The 24,680-nt window shown below is 38.1% G+C and overlaps 1 pseudogene; it reads left to right on the top strand.

Annotated features, from left to right (window-relative positions):
- The first annotated feature begins 1,256 nt into the window (after nucleotides 1–1,256).
- On the top strand, nucleotides 1,257–1,813 carry LOC125361741 (annotated as a pseudogene).
- Nucleotides 1,814–24,680: the final 22,867 nt, after the last annotated feature.

The following is a 24,680-nucleotide window of genomic DNA, read 5'->3' as shown; positions in this document are numbered from 1 at the left end:
CAATGGGCTAAATCTCTCATTGTATTAGTTCTGCTCCCAAAGGTGCTGACAATGAAATAAAAATAAAGATATAGCCAAAAGTGTATGGTAAATCATGAGTTCACAATATCTTCTAAAATCCAATAGTTCCATGCATGTTTCATAGATGGTTTCCCACATCCTTTTACCTTGAAGTCAATACTGGGGTTCCCATGAATGTCCAACTGGGACTGGTCACATATGTTTCTAGACTTTAGATTGTTCTAAGAACTAAAATTAAGGGTAGTTTACAAAACTAAACGCCATACATTTTATTACCTGAATTAAAGACCAGCTTGTCTACATGTCAAAGATATAGCCAAAAATATGTGCAAAATCATGAAGTTTACAATGTTTTCGAAAATCCAATAGTTACATGCATGATTTATAAGTGGTTTCCTGTCGGGATCTGAACCATCCCTTTCTCCCCGATCTCCCGGGGACAATGCCTGAACCCCAAAATCTATGAAAGAGCACTCGGCCTTGCCTTCTGTCCACAGGAGGCCAAAGGCGTACTCTCATGGAATTGTGCTAAGTTGAGGAAAAGTTGCTGAAGCCTCCCCTCCCCCCAGTCCCCTCACATGTCACATATGTTTCTAGAATTTAGATTGTTCTAAGAACTAAAATTAACAGTAGTTTACAAAACTAAAGGCCATACATTTTATTACCTGTATTAAAGTCCAGCTTGTCTACATGTCAGTGACAAATATCTGTCACAATCTTTATATAAACAAGTAGCAGTTTTCATTTCAATAGAGAATATGCCTTCAAAGCCATCATATTCTAAAAGGCCTATAGATTTAATGAAATGTGGACTCATTCTCTCCCCAAAAACTTAACTACTCGCAGAAATGCTTTAAACACAGTTACAGATTATGATATCCATAGGAAAACAGAGAGGAAAAGGCAAACAACTACAAAAGCAATACTTGCAAAACTGTTTGGTGAAAGTGAACTGAACACCTCAGGGGGGGAAAGGGAAAGGTGGGGGGAGGGGGGTATGAGGGACAAGGTAACAAACATTACAAGAAATGTATCCAATGCCTAACGTATGAAACTGTAACCTCTCTGTACATCAGTTTGATGATAAAAATTTGAAAAAAAAATCTGAAAAATACTGTGGATAAGACAATTATAAACAGGGTCTTGTGGTGTGTAGGGTAATTCTTCCTATTGATGTGAAAGAAAATGACAAGAAAATATTAGGAAAGCTGTTTGGGCCGTGCTCTGTAGCAGCTATGCGCCGTGTGATGCTTGGGCAGGGGAAGGGCACACGCTCCATGTTCTGCATGCAGGTGAAGCACCTTAAGGGGGCTGCACTCCTGTGCGCCATACACTTTGGAGAGAGGTACGGCTTCATCAAAGGCATCGTGAAGTACATCCTCCAAGACCCTGGCTGCGGAGTGCCCCTCTCCAAGGTGGTCTTCTGTGACCCCTAAGGGTTCAAGAAATGGCCGGAGTTGTTTGTTGCCGCCGATGGCATCCACACGGGCCAGTCCATGTACTGTGGCAAGAAGGCTCAGCTCAACATTGGCAATGTTCTTCCCGTGGGCACCATGGCTGAGGTATTATTGTGTGCTGTCTGGAGGAGAAGCCTGGGGACTAGGGCAAGCTGGCTCGGGCCTCTGTGAATTATGCAACAGTCATCTCCCACAATCCTGAGACCCAGAAGACCCCTGTGAAGCTGGCTTTGGGCTCCAAGAATGTCATCTCTTCGGCCAACAGAGTTGTTGTTGGTGTGGTGGCTGGAGGTGTCCAAATTGACAATCTTATTTTGAAGGCAGGCCTTGCCTAGCACAAGTATAAGGCTAAGAGGAACTGCTTGCCACGTGTAGGGGTGGGGCCATGAATCTTGTGGAGTATCCATTTGGAGGTGATAACCACCAGCTCATTGGCAAACCCTCCACCATCTGTAGAGATGTCCCATTTCCAAGTACGCTTGTCTGGCCTTTAGTCAGCTTGCTTTTCCAGGAGTCCCTCTTGGGGAGCTATGGTGTTTACTTATATCCACTTGGGTGTTTGGTGATCTTTGTTATCTAGCAGACACAGAGAAAGGCAGATATTTCTCCCTCTTCCACACCTGGCACAGTTAGAGTATAGCTTTGTTATTTTTTCATTTATTGTATAAATCTAAGTTTAAGTATTTTTATTTTATATTGTCTGGTCACTATCCTACATATTATTGGTACATTCTTTTCTTTTAAGAATTTATCCACATTTCTTTCAAGCCACATACTTGAGTGATAATCTTGTATCCTGAGAACTCAGAAATGTGGTATTTGTGTATAATATGCATTTTACTCTCTTTAGTCCTTCACTTTCTTTCCTATGTTTCAATTTATTATCCCATACCCTTTTCAGTTTTAGAGTGCATGTCGAAATATGAAATTATTCTATTGGCTTCTTATATGGTATTTATTGCTTGTTGCATAGTCTTTTAAAAAAATTACTTATTTATTGTCAAGGTGATGTACAGAGGGGTTACAGTTTCATACATAAGACAGTGTGTAAATTTCTCGTACAATTTGTTACCTCTTCCCTCATCCCCCTTTCCCTCTCCCCTCATGAGTTGTTCAGTTGGTTTACACCAAATGGTTTTGTAAGTATTGTTTTTGGACTCATTTTTCTTTTTATCTTTTGCCTCTCAATTTTGATATTCCCTTTCCCTTCCCTTGTTCTAATACATGAATATACAGTATCCAGGGTACCCAGATGAGATACAGTGATAGCACAGGTACAACCACTGGAAGGGGATACAATAGGTCATCTACAAAAGAAGCTATGATTTCACATGGCATGTTGAAAGTAATTACAACAGTGATATAACAGTGGTTTCCATAACATGGAGTTCATTTCACTTAGCATCATCTTATGTGTTCATAAGGGCATAGCTATTGGGCTATTGTGATTCTCCGCTGTGACTAGCCTTAAATCTGTGCTAATTATTTCCTATGAGGGAAACCATAGAGTCCACTTTTCTTTGGGTATGGCTCACTTCACTTAGTATAATCTTTTCCAAACCCTTCCATTTCCTTATGAATGGGGCAATGTCATTTTTTCTGATAGATCATAAAATTCGATTGTGTATATGTACCACATTTTCCTGATCCATTTGTCTACTGAGGGGCATTTGGGTTGATTCCGTATTTTGGTAATGACAAATTGTGCTGTGATGAACGTTGTTGTGATGGTGGCTTTAGTGTGTCCTTATTTGTAATCTTTTGGCCAAGAGTGGGGCTGCTGGGTCACAGGGGAGCACTATGTTTAGCCTTCTGAGGAATCTCCATATGGCTTTCCAGAGTGGTTGAACAAGTTTACATTCCCATCTATAATGAAGTAGGGTTCCCTTTTGGCCACATTCCCTTCAGCCTTTGTTATTGTTAGTTTTCCTGATAATGGACATTCTTACTGTGGTGAGGTGGAATCTCAATGTTGTTTTGATTTGCATTTCTTTTATGGCCAGTGATGTAGAGCACTTTTTCATGTGTCTCTTGGCCATTCCCATTTCCTCTTCAGAGAAGTCTCTTGTTAAGTCTTTAGCCCACTTGTTGAGTGGGCTTTTGTTTCTTTGAGGTTTTTCTTTGGAGGAATTTAGTTTTTTTAGTTCTGCATATAGTTTAGATATGAGGCCTTTGTCTGTTGTATGGCCAGTAAAGTTCTTCTCCCAATGTGTGGGCTTTCTGTTTCTCTTGCAAGCTATGCCCTTGCCCTAAGGAAGTGGTGCAGTTTGATGCAATCTCATTTGTCCAATCTTTCTTTGATTTGTAGCCTTTCTGGGTCTTTTTAAAGGAAGAGTCATCCTGTGCCAACGATCCCAAGTGTTTCTCCTACTTCTTTTTGTAGTGTTTTCAGGGTATCTGTTTTTAATTCAAGGTATTTGAGCCATTTGGAATTGATTTTGGTGCAGGGTGATATATAAGGATCTAGTTTTAATTTGTTGCAGTTGTTGAACCAGTTTTGCCAGCACCATTTATTAAAGAGGCTATCTTTCATCCATCCTACTTTTTTAGCTCCTTTATCAAAGATTAAGTAGGCATAGTTCTGCGGGTCCATTTCTGGGTCTTCAGTTCTGTTCCATTGGTCTTCAGGCCTATTCCTGTGCCGTTACAAAGCTGTTTTTATTACTGTAGCTTTATAACAAACCTTAAATTTTGGTACTATAATTCCTCCAGCACTGTTCTTTCAATTTAGGATTGTTTTTGCTATTTGGGGTTTTTATTGTCCATATGAATTTATGTATTGCTTCCTCTATTTCATTAAAAAGGATGTTGGGATATTAACTGGTATGGCATTCAATTTGTAGATAGCCTTTGGCAATATTGCCATTTGACAATATTAATCCTCCCAATCCAGGAACATGGGAGGTTTTTCCATCTCCTACTTTTAAGTGGTTGCATCTTAGTGTTTTCACTATGATATGCTGTAGAGAGCTTCTTTACTGCTCTTGTTTTCTTGGTTTCCTATTATCAGGAGATAGCTGGATAATCATTTTGTGAAGATTTGTAGAATATTCTGTAATGACTTTATTAAATGTATTTTTTTATATATTTACCTTCCAGCATTTCTCCTTTATAACTGAATCCAAGGTTCACAGGGTTACTTTTATAATGGTGTCCTAGAGACCTTGCATATTTCTTTTGTACTTTCTTTTTTTTTTTTTTTTTTGCCAGTGCTGGGCCTTGCACTCAGGGCCTGAGCACTGTCCCTGGCTTCTTCTTGCTCAAGGCTAGCACTTGGCCACTTGAGCCACAGTGCCACTTCTGGCCGTTTTCTATATATGTGGTGCTAGGGAATCGAACCCAGGGCTTCATGTATACAAGTCAGACACTCTTGCCACTAGGCCATATTCCCAGCCCTTCTTTTGTACTTTCTTTTTTTTTGTCTCTGTGTAACTGAATAGACTAATCTGTATACCTTGTGTTCATGTCCAGATTCTCTGTCTTCAACTTCGTTCAGTATGTTGGCCACCCTTCATGTGGGTTATTTTGTATTATTGAACTTTCCAGTGGCAGAATTTCAATTTTGATTTTCCTAGATTTTTATTTTCATTAAAGTCTTTTCATTCCTTTCTCTACAATCCTTTCCCCCTCTGTAATTTGAGCTTCTAGAGGCATGAAGTACCTAAAGTTTCCCTAAATATGTGAATTCTGCACTAACAAGGAAAAATGAACTTACCAGAGTTGACATGGTAGAGAAGATTCATTTGCTTTATTAATGATTTATTTGTAAATTCTTTGGTTGGCTTATTGTAGCAGTGTTATGTATTTGACTTATAGTCTTATATATTGTAAGTACTACTATCAATGGGCTAAATATGTCCAACTGTTTTAATTCTGCTCCCAAAGGTGGTGACAATGAAATACAAATAAAGATATAGCCAAAAATATGTGCAAAATCTTGAAGTTTACAATGTCTTCTAAAATCCAATAGTTACATGCATGATTTATAAGTGGTTTCCCACAAACTTTTACCTTGAAGTCAATAATGGGGTTGCAATAAATGTCCATCTGGAACTTGTCACATATGTTTCTAGAATTTAGATTGTTCTAAGAGAGAACTAAAATTAACAGTAATTTACAAAACTACAGGCCATGCATTTTATTACCTGAACCAAAGACCAGCTTGTCTACATGTCAATGACAAGTATATGTAGCAATCTTTAAATAAACAAGTAGGAGTTTTTATTTTCAGAGAGTATATGCCTTCAAGGACATAATATTCTAAAAGGCCCATAGGTTTAATGAAATGGGGACTAATTCTCTCCCAAATAACTACATGCAACAATGCTTTCAAAACAGTACAGATTATGGTATCCATAGGATTACAGAGAGAAAGTGAAAAATATCCGAAAAAGTACTGTGGATAAGACAATTATAAACAGGGTTTTGTGGTGCATAAGAGATTTCTTCCTATTGATGTGAAACTAAAATGATAAATTACCAAGTAAGAAAATATTAGGAATGGTAACAGAGCTTTGTTCATATAGAGTGATATAAATATTTTATTTTCATAATAATGCCACCTGGCAGAAAAGCTGGAAAATTGAGACAAGTGCATTTATTTGAATATATTAAGGAATTACTGAGATATTTCACAGACATGGACTGAGACAAGGAGAGACAATTTTCAAGTGGCTTATGGCCAGACTCACTCACAAAGCCACATCTAAAGACCAGGACATGAGTTGTTTCTCAATGCTCCACTCTGCTTACTGACATCTCCAGGGTCCCCTGAGAAAGGCTGCCTATACATTCATTGTCTTCGGGAGTGTCCTGCAGAGCTCTCAGCATAACTCGCTTAAGCTTTTGCCTGTGCCTCTGCCTTAAGGAGCCAACAAAGAAGTAAATAATGGGGTTGGCACAGCTATTAACAGAGGATAGTAAATTTAAAAGCCTTTGAAAGTAACAAACGAAATTGTGGACATCAATAGAAATCTCATATATCAGGAAGAAGTAGATGCCATAGGGAAGCCCACAGAAGATGAAGACCAGCACTGTGAGCAGGACGGTCCCATACAACCTGGTCAGTGACATCCGTCCAGAACCACAGAACATCCTTGCAGCCAGATCCCGAGAGAACTACAAATAAAAACAGCAAGTATCCAGCAGTAAAATGTCCACTTAGCAGACAATAAGAATCTCCATAGTAATCTTGACAGTAATAAATTACCAAAACAGGAAATAGCACCGATAGTGCCCAGACCAGCACACAGAGGAAGGATGATGCATGTCTTGGGCGGCGGTACCGGTACCATATGGGACACAGGACAGACAGGCAGCGCTCCAGACTAATAACACTGAGGAAGCTCAGGCCTGTGGTATAAGAATAGAGAAAACAAAATTGAATAACATGCTGGAGAGATACTCTCATATCAAACAAATATCTGGTGAATTAATCCAGAGTATATATAAATTGAAAGCAGATGTAGAGGAAGTCAGCCACAGCCAGGTTTAGAATGTAGACTGAGATGGCATTTCTATGAATGCAGAAGCACAGGAGCCAGATCACAGTTGCATTCCCTACCAGTCCAACCACATCAATGATGACTTCCAAGCATCGGAGCATTGTCATTTCCATGCTACAAGTTTCCTTGTGGTTGTCATTAGATGTTTCTGTAATTTCTGGAATCAAGGTTGGTGTGGTTGGCTCCATACTTAGACCTTCCCCACTGGAGTCCCTGAAAGCAAAAATGAAACTTCAGAAACTCTTACATAACCTCAGTTACTCAGCTTTACCCTGTAGAGTGATATTCATTGTAAAGTGGAAGACAATAGAGTTTCTCAGAGACTGAGTAATAAGTCAAGTGTTTCAGATTTCTGGACTACAGAAGCCAATCTAGTACTTTTCATCAATACAATCTGAGATTTCTTTCCTGTACATAAAAGTTCAACCATCACAGAAATATACTATCATCTAAACATCCAACTCAAAGGGTTAGTGCTCTACATCTCTCACTTCTCCACGTCAGTAATTTTATTCCATATGTAGGGATTTAGAGAGACACAAAGATCACCATGCCAGCTTTGTGTGAGATCCCTATACTTACAATTTATTCATTGAGTGAATGAGTGATGCATTGGTTTTCCATGTCACTGTTATATGAATTTAAAAAACACAAAATAAAAATAGAATAAAAACCACTAGAACAGACCGAAAAATGTGATGGGAAAAAATTTGTTCATCCTAAGTCATTTTGTACTAATTCAGGGTACATTCAGAAGTATTTATATGTGTTGATTCCTGATAGGTCTTTGAAGGACACTATGTAGTTTTGTTAAATGTCTAGAAGAATTATAAGAAGTATGGGAATATCTACTAGAACAGCAGTCAGTGGAGTGCTCTGAATGTGAATTATAAACCTACCTCACACCCTCTCCCAGGTCTTTAATGGAGTGTTCTCTGAGATGAAAGGACTCAGTGAAGGGATGTAGGAAACATGCAGGTTGTCAAATGTCAGGAGATATGCTTATTCAGAATTCAAGTGAAGGAAAAGGATCTGTTGAAACGGGTGGAAAATTCCAGTAGATTGAAAAGCATTGGATCTTAGCAGACCTTGACTCTTTCATTCTATTCAAGAGTCTAAGGGTCAAAATTTGTTTTCTTTACCAAAATTGAGAGATAAAGGATAAAACGACAAACTAATGCAACAGCAATCCTTACAAACTATATAGTGTAAACCAAATGTACTTCTCACAGGGACGGGGGGCAGGAAAATGGGGTGGGGCAAGTGAGGAAAACTGAGGGAAGAGATAACAAGTTGGATAAGAATTGTACTCACTCCCTTACATATGGAACTGTAACCCCTCTGTAATTTACTTTGACAATAAAAAATATATTTAAAAAATTAAAAAAATAATAAATGGGTTTCTTCACTTTACCATAGATAGAACTGGAATAGTATGAGTATTAGTAATGAGTCCTGCTTCTCTCAAAGCATGGATGTGAAACCAGTCAAGATGCCTCAGGTCTGCCCTTTTACCAGGTCTTTGATCATACCTACCTATCCAAGTGGATCGCAAGTGGGTGATAATAAAATAAAGGAGAAAATTCCCAAGCTGTAACCAATGTGGTGGTCAAAATAGTGGCTGAAATAAAATTAGGAATCATTAGCTGAGTCCAGGTGGCCTTTTCTGTCCTGAAAAAGTATCCAAGCTGGAAGCCTTCAAGTGGAACTATAGGCATACAGGAAATGAACCTTCATCATTGCTGGTATATAGATGAGCTTTTATGGTTTTTAATAAATTGAACTGGAAAAAGAGAAGTTTTCCTGATCCTACCCAAGGCAACTCACCATCAGAATCTCTATTTAATATTAAGTTTATTTATAGACCAATGTTGTTTTGATTTGCATATCTTTTATGGGCAAAGAGGACGAGCACTTCTTCATGTGCCTCTTTTCTGCCCCGTTTTTCATTGCTCAGGAGTTCCCAAAACTTTTCCCTATGAACACAGGACCTGAGAGCGTCTCAGGGAATCCCTAGTCGGGTGGAGTCCCCCAGTAGCCATTCCTTTCTTCTGCATGTCGAGATTTTTGATTTCAGATTAGAGAATTGATTTCATTTCCCATTGAATCTTCACTTTATTTATTTATTTTTTGCGATTTTGTGATATTTTCTTTTTTCTGAATAATTATTTATTGTCAAACTGATGTACAGAGAGGTTACAGTTTCATATGTAAGGCAGTGGGTACATTTCTTATACAATTTGTTACCTCCTCCCCCATTTCCCTCCTCCCCCCTCCCCCTTTCCCACTCCCCCCTCACCATGAGTTGCTCAGTTGGTTTACACCAAATGGTTTTGTAAGTATTGCTTTTGGAGTTGTTATTTTTTTATCTTTGCCTCTAAATTTTGATGTAGAGTGACACAACCACTTTGAGGTCACGCAATAAACGGAACAAGTATACTCTTTATTCCAATCTTTCTCTTCCCTAGGCTGTGTGTTGAGATGTCTGAAGTCATAGGACCATATGATGTTAATGGCATCTTTTGTGATTGGGGAATGGGAACAACAAAGTCCTTGTTTAATATGCCACAGAGCATCCAGACAATACCTTACAAAGTTGTTAAGGTCCTTACGTAATGGTCCTGCACTATCTCTCTGGCAACACATCCTTCCCTCATACCCAAGACCTACTGCAGCAATGCTGCATCACCCTTTTCTACTCTGAGTAGATTTCCCATGCCATCACCCTTAATCCTACCCTCCTTCTGAAGGCCTACTCAACCATTACTAATTGAACCATCATTTATTTTGTCATTTGATCCATGAGAAATTCAATGTAATATATTTTGAGAACCAAGGAAACATGTGTTATTTGATGTTAGATCTGAGAAATAATATAAACATACATATTTACTTTAAAATGAACAGTAAGAATCACCATTTTTTTTCAGTGTAACAGATCTGAGTGTGTAATGAAAGGGCAAATAAGTGTCTTTGATTAATCAAACAGAGAAATCTGGTTAATATCATTTTACATTTCCAGAGTAGGGGCCATCAGTATTCCCTTCTCAAAAGGAACCTTCTATTTCTTGCTTTCCCCATAACCCTCTGAATAAAGCACTTCATCTTGGATGAAGTATGGAACTGAAATAAGTTCTTACCTTTCTTCCTTTTTCCTGTTCAGAGCTGCAGATGTGACTTGTAGTGGAGAGGTAGAGCCTATTTCAGGCTGAGCAATAACAGCGTCCAGTTCTTTATTCTGAAATTGAAGAGATGACAAGAGCTGGTGGGAAGCTTGTGATGAAGTGAGGTTTATGAAGACGGCAGACAACCAGTGTGATTTTCTGTACCTGAACTGCAAGCAAATCAGAGACCAGAGCATATGAGTCACCATCCTTCACTAAGATGATTCTTGGCATTTGCTCTATTCTCACATCCATATCTGCCTTCATCCTCCCATTTCATTCAACCCACTTTTCAGTGATTGCTGTTCTGTCCTTTAATTGGCAATTCCAACCTCAGGTAGAAATATCAAGCCATTTTATCTTGCATTTAGGTCCTTATAACTAAATATTAAAGTGTGTCATTGGGCCTTTGCCATCCAAAGTACACCCTGGCCTGCCTGCACTTTCTGTTCCAGTGGTCATCACAGTAGAAAGGCATACATTAGTATAATTTTCTTCCAAATGATAGAGTAACATTCATAGGTGGATAGGCTACCAATATTCCATTCTCCATGTGTTCCTCCTATTCTTATTCTCATTTAACTTTGATTATTTTCCTTTCCTTACTTCCTTGTTCCCTCCCTCCCTCCTATCCTACCCTCCCTTTACCCTTCCTCCCTTCCCCCTCTCTTCTTCCCTCCCTCCCTTCCCTCTCCCTTCCTCCCTCCCTCCCTGCCTCCCTCCTTCCATCCTATTCTCCCTCCTACCCTCCCTCCTTTCCTCTCAACCTCCCTCCTTTCCTGTCTCCCTCCCTCCCTCCCTTCCTCCCTCCCTCCCTCCCTCCCTCCCTCCCATTTTTTCTTCCTTTCCAATACCTTCTGTTTACATACAACTGCCCAGAAACCTGCATTTCATCTCCCATTTTATGTTTCTGTCCCACATGCACCAAGCTATTAAGGAATTAAACTGGTATATCATGACATGATAGGGTTGAAATGTAGATCGGGGATATAACAATAGACTGACTTTATATATCCATAGATATCAAGCCTATAAAAGTGTTTTTAGAGTTGAATTTTTCTTTTGTGTACATTGTAGGTCTTGAACTCATGGCCTGAGCACTGTCCTTGGGCTTTATTCTCAAGGCTAGGTTCTACCACTTTATCCAGGGCTCCATTTCCAGCCTTTTTGGTGGTTAATTGGAGTTGTGTGTGTCATGGCCTTTTCTGTGTGGGTTGTTGTTGAACTGTGATCCTAAGTCTTAGCCTCTTGAATAGATGTGGCTACAGGTGCCCACACTAAAGTTAATTTTAAAAATGGTTATTATTAAGTAGATTTAAAAGAGGTTGAAATGAAGAACTTCACTGGTTGGTAATCTCCCCAGGACACTACTCTGCCCTGTAGTGGTCTCATTTCTATTGAACCTTGATGCTTATGTATCTCTTTTCTAGATGAAACCTTGTGATTTCTTGTTCTGAGACGTGACTAACAAATGTTGTAGCAGAATCCATCGGGCCATGTTTCTCAAGAGATACTCTGAATAGAATATGAAGTGATATTTCCCACTGTCTCTCAACATGTGTCTATCCCCACCTCAATTGATCCCCTTCCCTGTAAGGGTATTTGGTTTGTGAGTTTCATTCTGCCACCTGACCAGCAATGAAAAAACAATATATTTTCCTTTTTATAGGCCATATAAGCTCGAAGAAGTAACACCTTTATGGGAATGTAAACACGCTCAGCCACTATAGAGAGCAGGATGGAGGTTTCTGAAAAGAAAAGAAAATATTTCTGTATATTAGCCCAATATCCATGCATATATGGGCCTCTCACTTTTATCTGGTACCTCCCTGTAAGTTATTGCTTTTCTGGAGCCTTATGTTTCCATCTTTGAGCCTAGTCAGTAGGAAGGCTAAGCAAATCAATTTTGCTCTCGGTTTTACAATTGAAGAATAAAGCATACATATTGTCACTCAAGATTCACCATGACCTGACTTCCCTTTTTCTTTCATATTCTCTATGTGACAGTATTCTTCATATATATTCTTTGAATCCTATACTTAAGTTGCTTCTACTTGCTATTCTGTTTTTTTCTTTATTTTCAAAGAGAAGTACAGAGGGGTTATGTTTTATATGTAAGGCAGTGAGTACATTTCTTATCCAACTGTTACCTCCTCCCTCATTTTTCTCCCACCTCTCTCCTTCCTCTTTCCCTCTAACCCCCATGAGTTGTATAGTTGGTTTACACCAAATAGTTTTGTAAATATTGCTTTTGGAATGGTTTGTCTTTTTATCCTTTGTCTCTTGATTTTGGTATTCCCTTTCCCTTCCCTAGTTCTAATATACGTATATACAGTATCCAGGTTACTGAGATCATATATAGTGATAGCAGAGGTAAAACCATGGGAAAGGAATATGAGGGGAATAAAAGGTTACTGTTTTACATGGCATGTTGAAAATAATTACAACAATGATATACCACTTGTTTCCAAAATGTGGAGCTCATTTCATTTAGCATCATCTTATGTGTTCATATGGGCATATCTATTGGGCTATTGTGATCTTCTGCTATGACTAATTTAAATATGTACTAATTATTCCCTATGAGGGAAACCATAGCTTCCATGTTACTTTGGGTCTGGCTCACTTCACACACTATGATTTTGCCCAAGTCCTTCCATTCCTTACAAATGGGCAGTGCCATTCTTTCTGATGGAGGCATAGAATTCCATTGTGTATATGTACTACATTTTCCTGATCCACTCATCTACTGAGGGGCACCTGGGTTGGTTCCCCAGCACAACTAAGTTCATTGTTATTCTTTTTATCATGTTTCTTTTTTCATCTGAGACCAAGACTCAAACTTGTTATATGATGTTTTCGCTCATTGGTTCTATCTCCATGTTCTGAGCTGCACCTCCAATCCTTCTTTCTGTTTTCTTATTCTTATTTATGAATATTAGCTTTGAACAGTAGCTGTTAAGCTATTATATTATTATAGTTCTGCTCCTATTTTATTCATACTAATAGTGGCTCATTGGAGCATCTTTATGATCACAAAGCATATACTTCTTTATTCCTCCACTAAAGTTTTGAATTATTTTTGTCTGGTATAAATATGACATTTTTCACGTGATAGCTCTCATAATTTCATTTTCTAAAAAATATAACCTGTTTTTGTGCCAGTAGTGGGGCTTGACCCCATGGCCTCAAGCTCTCATTTAACTTTTTCACACAAGGCTCATGTTCTACCACTTGAGCCACACCTCCTCCTCCAGTGTTTTTTTAATTGATTAATTGGAGGTAAGAGTTTCTTAGATTTAGCCTCATCTGACTTGGAGCTGAGACCCTCAGAGTTCAGCTTCTCAAATGGCTGGGATTACAGGTGTGAACCACCAGCACCCAGTGTGTTGTGCATTTTAAAAAATATCATTTGAAGCAGTGGCCAATTAGCTCAGTTGGTTAGAGAGTGGTGCTAATAAAAATATCATTTGAATGATAAACTATTTTAACTATTCAGAAAATTTCTTAAATGCTTTTTTTTCTGTGGATACTGTGTAATGACCTTGTTTTAGATTAAAATGTGTTCTCTTCAAAATTGTGGATTAGAACACTAACCTTCAGAACCTCAGAAAATACAAAGACACACTTCATAAAATTGAGTGCCTATATAACTGAAGAAACCTAAGCATCTCCAGGAGGTATAGTCATGGCGGAACTTCCTGCTTCAACATTAGTCTAGCTGGACAGAGATTCTTTCCTCTTTTTTTTTTTGTTTTTGTTTTTGTTTTTGTTTTTGTTTTGGCCAGTCCTGGGGACTGGACTCAGGGCCTGAGCACTGCACTGTCCCTGGCTTCTTTTTGCTCCAGACTAGCACTCTGCCACTTGAGCCACAGCACCACTTCTGGCCATTTTCTGTATATGTGGTGCTGGGGAATTGAACCCAGGTCCTCATGTACACAAGGCAAGCACTCTTGCCACTAAGCCATATTCCCAGCCCAAGATTCTTTCCATTACCAAGAAAAATTCAAAGAAAAATTATTCATGAAGAAAGATTCAGACGAAGAGAAATCTGAGCAATTTGTTGGCAGTGTCAAGAAGCATAGAGGCACTCTACTTTCAGACAAAATATTTCCTTAAAAATATATTGAAAAGCAGGTTAAATGCACTGGATATCAAAAAGTCCTAGGCTTGATACTTGGCATTAACTTGAAATAAGCAAAAAAATTTAGAAAGACTGGCCGGGGATAATAGTTCAATTGTTAAGAACTGGCCTAGTATATGTGAAGCCCAAAGTTTGTCCCCAGCACTGACAATAAAGTTCTAAAAATTGATTGGAAGACATTGAGGTACCACTGACATATTTCAGAGATATTAGGTTGAGAAAAGAGCACATGGATGTCAAGTGGACAGGGCAGCCTTGGCTCTAAAGATCTGTTTCTCCCCAGGAAGGGTGATCTTCATCACTGTTCCATTCTGCTTCCCCACAGTGCCAGTGCTTCCTGAGCAAGGCTGCTCCCACTCTTATCCACCTGTGCAGTGTCTCGCAGGTTCCTCTGAAAAAGAAGTGCTATGAAGGTCTGCCACAGCTGCTTCCTAAAAGAGCCAACAAGGGAAGAAGTGATGAGAATCTTACAGCTGTTAACAGACGAACAATGGTGAAGGAATACACCTGAATCCTTGTGAAGCCAAACTGAGGCATCAACTGATGCTGAGGGACCAGTCATGGAGGAGAAAAACAACACTATGAGTATGATGGTTGCTTATAGCCCTGCCAGTGTTGTCTATAGGGCTCTCCAGAGGACTCTGAGAAGGCGAGTCAGAATGAAGTTAGAAAGAACCATAGTTAGAGAAATCAGACATGCTTCACTGAAAAACACAATTCCTAACTCCAACTAACAAAACAAACTGATTTTTACCAAATGCCATCACAGCTCCTTTCTAAGGTGTTCAACAAAGAAAGGATATTGATAACACACTTACATGCCAGATGGCATGTGAATTGAGTATTAGCAATGGTTCCAGAGGGGCTAATGGATAGGAAAGCCTGGTTGTTGTTTGTAGTATTGAGTGTGCTTAGCCTGCAATGTATGCTAAGATTGACAGAAGTCAAGAAGCTGGGGTCAGAGATGGGAATAGATGGAGCATGTGGTGTTCTAGCAGCAAACCTGTCACATTGTAGCAGAGTGAAAGAATGATCTGACTAGGCTGAGAATGTCAATGGAGAAGATATTTTTGCATATGCAAAATCATTTTCTGCAAATGAACTAAGGTGGTGATGAATTGAGCAAACTTGGGGTCAGAATCTCCAAGTAACAAGCTATGATAGCTTGGATTCAGTTCCATTCATTGGTATGTTTGATATGATTGAAATTCCTTCACTGTGTCCTTGGGGCTTCTCATAAGACTTGTCATGACCATAGTGCTGTGTGAATTACTGTCCCAGTGTTGCAGGGAAGGAAAACAGGTGGATGCAGAGAGTAAATTGCTTGTCAAAGTTTAATGTTTTTGAATACGAATTCAAACCCAGTTTATGTCAACTCTAAGCTTATGCTTTCTGTCTATTCTAACATAGATCTCTGTTGATGTGAGACAAGTATGTGTTAAAGACCCAAACATTATGGAATTCAGAGCCAGAAATGTCTCAAGTGTAAGAATTCAGAAATACAGAATGAACTTGGCATGCTTATGAATCAAAGTATGGCACCCAAGGAAAGGACAGGATATCATCCTTTTTGTTTGTGTTTTGGACATCAGGCTTGAACTCATACTGGGCCCTGTCCCTGGGCTCTTTTGCTCAAGGCTGTTCTCTACTATGTTGAGCCACAGTGTTACTTCAGGTTTTCTTCATAGTTCATTGGAGATAGGAGTTTCATGGACTTTCCTGCCTGGGCTGACTTTGAATAGAGATCCTCAGATCTCAGCCTTCTGAGTGACAAAGATTATATGCTTAAGCCACTGGCACCTGGCCAGAGGTCTTGAGAGGGGTGTGATCTTTGGCTTGGACAGGTGTGATGATGGTTTAACTTGGTAGGTCACAAATGGTTGCATTCAGACAGGAACACTTCTTACATACCTAGGTTCTGCTGTAAGTGTTGTACCCCTGTTCTCACTGCTTATTAGATGGATTAATGCATGTATGAGAAGGTTGGTGTTAATGGAATAAATGGGTTAATTGGAGAGATGAAAGGGGAATTCAATTAAAGGTACCAGAACACACACCTACAATGAAATGAGCAAAAGTACATCATTATCATTCTTGTGATCAACACTTACTGTCTTTAAAATAGTTACTTATGAGTCTCCAAGTGACTAAGTTTGACAATTAATGTGTTTTAAAACCGAGTATTCAAAAAGTACCTTGAAGTATTTCAGTGCACAGTATCTGTGGTGATTGGATTTGTGTTTCAGTTGAATTACTGCACAATATAAGGGAGGAGCAAGTAAGGATGGGGGCTTAGTGCTACTAAACCAATGTGTGGAGAACAGGAATTTTTATGGGGGACAAAGTGCTTTGTACAATATAGGCCTGTCCAGTTCTCTCTGTCAAGAGATGTTTGGTAGAGTTTACTTTGCAAATGAAAGCTTTTGTGTAAAAGAAGTACCTGAGGAGACAGTACAAAAACTGCCAGATGTAGAATGTAAAGAGAGGAGGTCATGAGTCTGGCTATGAACTAAGGACTACTTAGTCATGTCTGGGTGAAAATCAGCAGCTGACTGATTTTTTCAGGTATTTATTCTCTCAACCCTATTAAGAGATTATGAAGTAAAAGTCTCTTCATCCCACTTTTACAAGTAATCATATTTGCAACCTAAAAACTTGGGTGATTAGCCACTGTCTCACATAGTATGGCTAAGAACACTGCAAGACCTCCACAAGACCTACAGATTTCACCAACCCCTTTGTTTAAATTACAAGGATGGAAGAAAAGCTGATGCATCATTTTTACTGTATATCACAATGACAGTCAAAATTGTGACAAATAAAAAAAAAACTAGCAGGACCAACCTCCGGAGAAAAGATATGAAGAGAAATCATTCAAACAGAAAACCAAAGAGAGGAGAATGAAAGTGAATTATGCACCAGGGACTGGTTCCTCTCACCTAGAATTCCAGCTTATCAGGAGGCTGAGATCTGAGGATCTCAATCCAGAGAGATGAACCTGAGAAATTCTCTTTTATTTTCTTTATTTTTTATGTTTTTTTTAATTGTAAAAGTGCTGTGCAGAGGGTTACATTTACATAAGTCAGATAATGAATACATTTCTGTTTGAAGAGTGTCACCCCTCTCTCATTTTCTCCCAGATTTTTTTCCCTCCTGACCCCTATGTTGTATAGCTCATTTCCATCATGGTGTCTATTAAGTATCAATTTTGAATTAGTTCACCTTTGTCCCACTGTTTCTATCCTTCCTCTTCCCTTTCCCAAATCAGATAAATTTACATACAAGTAAAAAGGTACAGAAATAAAAAATTGTCTGAGAGATTCTTATGTATAATTAACCATCAAAAAACTAAAAATGGGGTATGTGGCTCCAATGGTAGAGTATCAGCCATGAGCAAGTGCAAAAGCCAAGCTTGGGTACAAGGCCTTCTTCCCCTTCCCCTACTCCTCTCTCCATGTATCTCTCTCTCTCTCTCTCTCTCTCTCTCTCTCTCTCTCTCTCTCTCTCTCTCACACACACACACACACACACACACACACCATACCACACCACACCAGAAATCCAACTATGAGCTAATGGCAGAATGTAGGGGCCTTTTCCTGACACCAAAATGCTGCCACTGCTCCAGAAATGACAGCATACACAGCATGGTCTCCAAATGAAAAGCATATATGCCTCTCATGAGTGCAGAGAAACATAAAGGGCTAAATACACCCGCCATAAGCTCCTATAGAGTTCTCTGGACACCAGAATGTGATGGACAACCAGAAACTCTAGTATCCATACTCGAAACTTTACTGTTTCTGTATTTTTCCTAGGGTATGACAAATTTATCTTCTTTCTCAAATCTAGAACTCCTTAAGGAAAGAATCCTATTTGATTTTGTTCACTGTTGTATTTTGAACATCTGGAATGTGTCTCTTAGCATCCATACATTATAGTCTTCATTAAACGGAGGAAGAGCCCCTGCCTTTCACAATTAGGATTTTCCTAAGATGGTTCATTGTCTCATAATTAAACACAAACTTTCATATCATTAAACTTAAAGAATATTTTGAGTTAGGAACCAGTAGGATTTCCCTGAGATCATGCATGAAGAGTAGGCCCCGCACCAGTCCCTGGTGTAGTGGATCTCTTTTTCACTTTCCACTGAAGAGTTATTTATTATTCTGAAGAAGTTCCTAAAAAAAATCTTCATGTTTTCAAAAATTCTGAGAGACAACCAGGGACTTTAGGTAATGTCATATTTTCCAATCTCCATTTGCTTTATGTTATAAAATATTCCAAGATTTTTCTTATACAAGTAGAAAGATTCTGTTTTTTACCTTGTCTTTATGTGGGATAAGATAATGTGTTTAGATCCTGGTCAGGAGATGGAATCAGGAATGCAGTGATGAATTCCTTCCTCTTGAGATTATCCTGCTCTTTCCATCTCCTCTTCTCACAGCGTGGAACTCTGATGTGGCTGGATCCCATTCGTGACTGAGAATGAGATCACCTGTCTAGGTCTAGGAACAGTGATTCAGAAGGAGTTGGAGCTCTAGCTTGCATCAAAATTTCTTTCTTAGTATCATTTCTTTCTAGGTCATTATCGTAATGGGTCTCTATTGGCGCATCTGAACTTATGCTCCAAATAAATGTATTATGTTTTAACTTTTTATATTGCATTGCATTGACAGGAGATTTTTATTTTGTTGAGTGTAGCTGATTGCCTCTTAAGATTTACATTAGAAAAAAAGTAAGTGGGAAATAGAAAAGAAAGAAAGCTCTTTTGAAGATTATATGAGATATGAATTGGAGAGATTTAGATAGAGTAAAATCCATCAAACTAAAAAGTATAAAGAGGATTTGAGGACTAGTTTTATTTACTAAGAATATTTTTGTTTTATCTGTCTTAGTCCTGTTTGGCATTTCAAGATGGTAGATTCTATGTTCCTTGTCAGGGGGGTAGTTTTTACTTTGGGTTTTGGTTGAATTGAATCATCAGGAGGTAGTACTCAAGACACTAGACAGCAGAATGAAAACAGGCCTTTTAAACTTCTGACTACATGGTCTTTCCACAGCAACAAGCCCTCTCTCTTCCTGCTTATCATCTTCTCCCTCTAAACTCGGCCAATCTCTTTCTTGAAAAGGAGTCCTCTACTCTTCTCTATTACTGGCCTACAAGTGATTCACCACCATACATGGTCCACTTTCTGTTAACTCATCCCATCCTTGTAAATAGCTTTGTTTTTAAGTGTCCATCAAACATCCCACGTTGAGGCATACCTTTCTTCTTGGCAAAATTTTGCAGCTGCAAAGTAAGGAGAAGTACTTTAAAGATCAAGTGAAGCAATGAAACCTGACTCTTCACCAGCTCAGCTCTTAAAGCCAAGTTTGAGGCTCACCTTGCTCCTTAAAAGAAAGGAGGAGCCAGCCTTTCCCTTATGGCAGCATCTTTGAATGGTTGAATTAATGGACAAAGTATGGAGACATGCATATGAGGGCACAATGATCAGCTCATCCACTGGAAACTCCCACAATCAAGTATGTTTACACCCAGTTTTCAGGATGAAGCTCCTGTCCTCTGCCTTTTCTGAAAGAAGCTTTTTCACCCCTCTATGTAGCAATTCAAGGAGATCAACAAAAAATGTGAACTCAGACTAAATCCGGTAATTCTGAATAAAATATTTCTTGGAAATAAGGTATTTCTTTAGCTTTAAATTAAATAATTTTAACTAGGAACACAGCATTTATTTTGTTTTGTAGTACAGAGTTGTGCAGTCTTGGTTTTTAGTAGGAGATTGTTTCTGACTTACAGTGATGCCAGAAGTCTCTTCCCTATATTCTAACCTGGGAACTATCTACAGGAATGGGAGTGAAATCTGGTAACCAAGGGAGGCCCTTCAACATGAAAGACAGCACTGTGATTTTCTTTTCTCTACAGAACTACAGGAATTTTGGAGACCTGAGCCAATTAGGATGCAACTATACTTTGAGGTGTTTCTTGGCATTTACCCATTTTCACTCACACAGCAGCCTCTCCATCCTGTCTCCCATCACATCTGCTCTACCTATCAGTGAGCAATTGTTGTTTTGAAGCCTTTATTTGCCACCTAGCAATGATACCCATTGCTTTAATTCCCATCATTGGTGATTAGAAGCCTAGGTAGGAACTATAAGTAATGTAAAATTTAATTGTAAATCTCTATAAATGAATAAAGAAGTACTATACAGGTTTGTTCATGGCTTACCATGATTTGACTAACCTTTAATGTCTCATTGTCTTTGCAAAGTAGTGATACATATATTTCAAACCAAATATTGGAGAAGTATATGCAAAGTCGCTGTCTCTCAATCTCATTCTCCAGAGACTACTCCTCCTTATACTTTCTTCTCTCATGCCTATATTGTGAGTAGTGCTGAATAGTAAATTTATGATTAGTAATAATAAGTATATCAGTTCATCTCCTATATTAAATGTGAATATTCAAAAATATATGTACTCTATCTAATAAGGCTTTTCTATTGTTTTAGTTTTGTATGATGTTATTGAATATTTAACAACATTGTATTTTTAAGATTTTGTTTTGGTGAATAGTTTTATTGACAAATGCAAGTAGTTGGCATTTAAAAATAACAGTGGAATTAGGTAATATTTTAAATACTTGGAAAACTTTTATATATTCTTGAAAAGAATGCACGAATGCCTGGAAACCTGATAGGAATGAAATCAGAAGGAGTTGGAAGCTCTAACTCATGTTAGAATTTCTTTCTTATTAGGTTATTATAATACTGAATCTCTATTAGAGCATCTGAACTTATGCTCCAACTAAATACATTATGTTTTAAGTTGCATTCCATTTACAGGGTATTTTGATTGCTTCTCAATATTTACAGTAGATAAACAAGTTGAAAATAGAAAAAAAGAAAGAAAGCTCTGTTTGACATTAACTAAGAAATAATTTGATGATATTTAGAAGGAAATACTACCCCAAACTAATATATATAAAGAGGGCTTCAGGGATAGTCTCATTTACCAAGACTACTGCTATTTTATTCATCTTGATCCTGTTTGGCATCTCATGATGGTGACTTTTATATCCCTTATCATCAGGGGGATGATTCTCCTTCTGGTTTTTGATTGAAAGGAGTCATCAGGATATCTCCTGATGACACCTGATGTCTCCTGTCACACAAGAGAGTAGGGAGGTTTTTGGTGGTTAATTGATAGTAAGAGTGTAATAAGCTTTCTTGCCTGGACTGGCTTTACCACAAAATCTTCAGATCTCAGCCTCCTGAGTAGGATTACAGGTGCAAGCCACTGGTGCCTATCCAATTGGAGGAAAATTTAAGACATTATAGCATTTAGGCTGTAGTATGTGTATTGCTGACTACTTTTAGCCAGGTATGCATTGAGACTGAGGATATAAAAGCAGAATGGAAAGATTTGAATAATAATAATAATAATAATAATAATATATTTTGTGAGTACAGTAGGAACCACATGTAATGCTTTGGTTCAAGATAGTTTGATTATTACAGAGATTGACAAAAATGAAAGGAAATCAAGCACTCAACACACAGACAATAAGAAAGGCACTTTGAGTGCCTCTCAGGAAATGGCTGGACATAAGTAGTCATTAGTCTGTGGATCACAGGCTCATTATTCTCTTCACATCACATATTTATTGATAAGACCTCTATGAATTACTTGTTTTTGCCAATTCTATATATTGCCATTCTACTTGTTGCATATTTAACAAATCAATGGCACTGGCTTTTACAATAGGTTGCTTGGTAAATTGTGGAATTATCTGTTTAAGTTCTTAATGCAATAATCCTTCCACAATCTACTTAAACCACATCTTCAAGCCTAACAAGGTCTTCTCCCTCACTTCTCTCTCTGCTCTGTGTCTGTATCTTGGAAGGATTTGGAGCCAATTGTACTAATACACAGACACATTTGAGATCTAGTATTTCACATTCCACTTAAAGACCCAGAAAAACAATGATCTAAGTTGAATCTATTTTTGTAGCCAGCCTCTGTGCTTTGACATGATTGTTTCCTTATGAGTAGCATGTTATCACTCTAAAGGAGTCACTGCAACTCCTTTCAATGGTAGGTCGATATTGAGAGAAGTGCATGCTTATTGTGATTAGAATGACAGTGTAGAGAAATGGATTTTTCAGGATTTCTGGTATTGTCCTTTAGTTCACATCCACAACAAAGTCAAACTGTGCCACCATTTTCTGAAAAGTGATAGCAAAGTAAAAAGGATGTAAAATTCAGAATGTGATGGTTCTATTACCTTCTTGTGTTGCCTAGGAGGTACTTAGGACATAAGTGCATCATGGAGTCAACTTGAGAAATCTGGTTCAATGATTCTAGGCTCACTGTTCAATATTCTTTCTTTTTCTCTACCCTTAGCATTTTAAACAACAACATGATGTGGACAAATTATTTTTTGATTATGTGTATTTAGTGTTCTCAATGCCTCTTCTCCTTGGATGTCCATCTATTTCCCTATACCCATTGGGCTGTACCAGGAAAAGAGAAAGACATGAAATTTCCATTTTGGCAACTTCAGTGCTTGAAGACATGAATGTGACAGCATAAAAAAAGTGAAAGAGGAGTCTTCTTTATTCTTGGACTCTTTCCTCATACCTCTTTACATAATATGTATTCAAATTTAATGAGCCCAGGAGAAATTTGCTGCTTCCCTTACCTGAGGAAACAAGGTAGGATACAGGAAGACTTTTCCAAACTAAAATTTATGGATAGGTGTATCACTTGCTGTGTTTGCTTTATAAGTGGATGTTGAGGGTTGGGATAGACAGGTTAAAATTATGAGATGTAGGGCACTGATCAAGGTGAATTGTACTCATAACCTTATTTATTTACTTGATACCTTTTTATACAATTACTTAAAGTTTATAAAAATTTTAAAACAACAAAAATCTAAATGTCTATTTCCTTTGTATATCTCTCAAGGTCTTAGTAGGTAATCTAAAATGGGGGTAATTGGAAGGGAATACCAAAATCGAGAGACACAGGGTAAAAAAGACAAACAACTACAAAAGCAATACTTACAAACTGTTTGGTGAAAATGAACTGAACAACTGAACAACTCATGGTGGGGGGAGGGAAAGGGAGAGGAGGAAGGGGGGAATGAGGGACGAGGTAACAAACAGTACAAGAAATATATCCAATGCCTAATATATGAAACTGTAACCTCTCTGTAATTCAGTTTGATAATAAAAAATATATATTAAAAATTGTTAAAGGGAAAAAAAGAAAAAAATGTTTATGACAGTTTTTACAGTTCATGATGATTATGACAGCTTACCAACAGTAGTATATCTGGAAGAGTTACATAAGAGGATAAGTATTAGCCCACTCCTATCATGTACAGTGCTAATGAGGGACTCAAAGTCACCATGTTTTAAAAAAAAACAACAGCCAGAAGATGTTGTCAACACTCAAAATCGTTAAATCAATATTTCAGTTTTAGATGTAGTTGTAAAAAGGAAACAGATAAAATTGATACCCTGAGTATTACAGCAACACTGCCACTTTAAAAATTGACAGAGGGAGACAAGCAAAAATCAGAAAGAGAGAAAGAGTGGAGAAAGAGACAGAGAGCCAGTCTTAGGGCTTTGTCTGTGTCCTACACAGCATGTGCCAGATATTTCTCTTTCTGCATTATGTGGTCATGACCTGGCTTTGGATAGTGAGTGGGAATGTAGGGATAATAGAATATTCCTATGCCAATATAGAACCTGTGCTTCAGTAGAGATAACCTACACTGTAAATAAAGCAAGAACTGGGCTTGAAAGTAAATTCTGGAGCTCACCAGACTTTGATATATTATTTAATCTCTCTAACCTCCTATTTTTTGTCCAACTTGTTACCCTATTCCTCAAATTTTCCTCCCAGCTTTCTTTCTCCCCATCCCCCTTCCCCAGTTGTACAGTTAGTTTGCAGCATATTGTCTTATAAATATTTCTGTTGGATTGGTTTGCTTTTTACCCTTTGTCTCACCATTTTAATGTTCCCCTTCCCTTCTCTAATTCAGAAAAACACATAAAAAATACCCTGGGTACCAGAATCAAATACAGTGACAACATAGGCTAAATCATAGAAAATGAACAGTGAAAAAAGAAATAATTTTACATCACACATTAAAAAGAACAACATCAATGGTAAACCACTTGTTTCCATATATTGTAGGTAATTTTGCTTAATGCCATCTTATGTGATCATATGTAGCAATAAAAGAAGACAGTCTGTGAAACAGAAAAACACATTGCAAATTGTGTACCCAGTGATGATATCCAAAATATATTTAAATTAGTGTTTGCAGGGAAATGGTTAGAACTTGAACAAATAATGTTGAGCGAGACAAGC

Source organism: Perognathus longimembris, chromosome 13 (genome assembly GCF_023159225.1).
Source record: "Perognathus longimembris pacificus isolate PPM17 chromosome 13, ASM2315922v1, whole genome shotgun sequence".
Lineage (NCBI taxonomy): Eukaryota > Metazoa > Chordata > Mammalia > Rodentia > Heteromyidae > Perognathus > Perognathus longimembris.
Note: the sequence above shows the minus strand (reverse complement) of the source record. Positions and strands in the feature narration are given on the sequence as shown.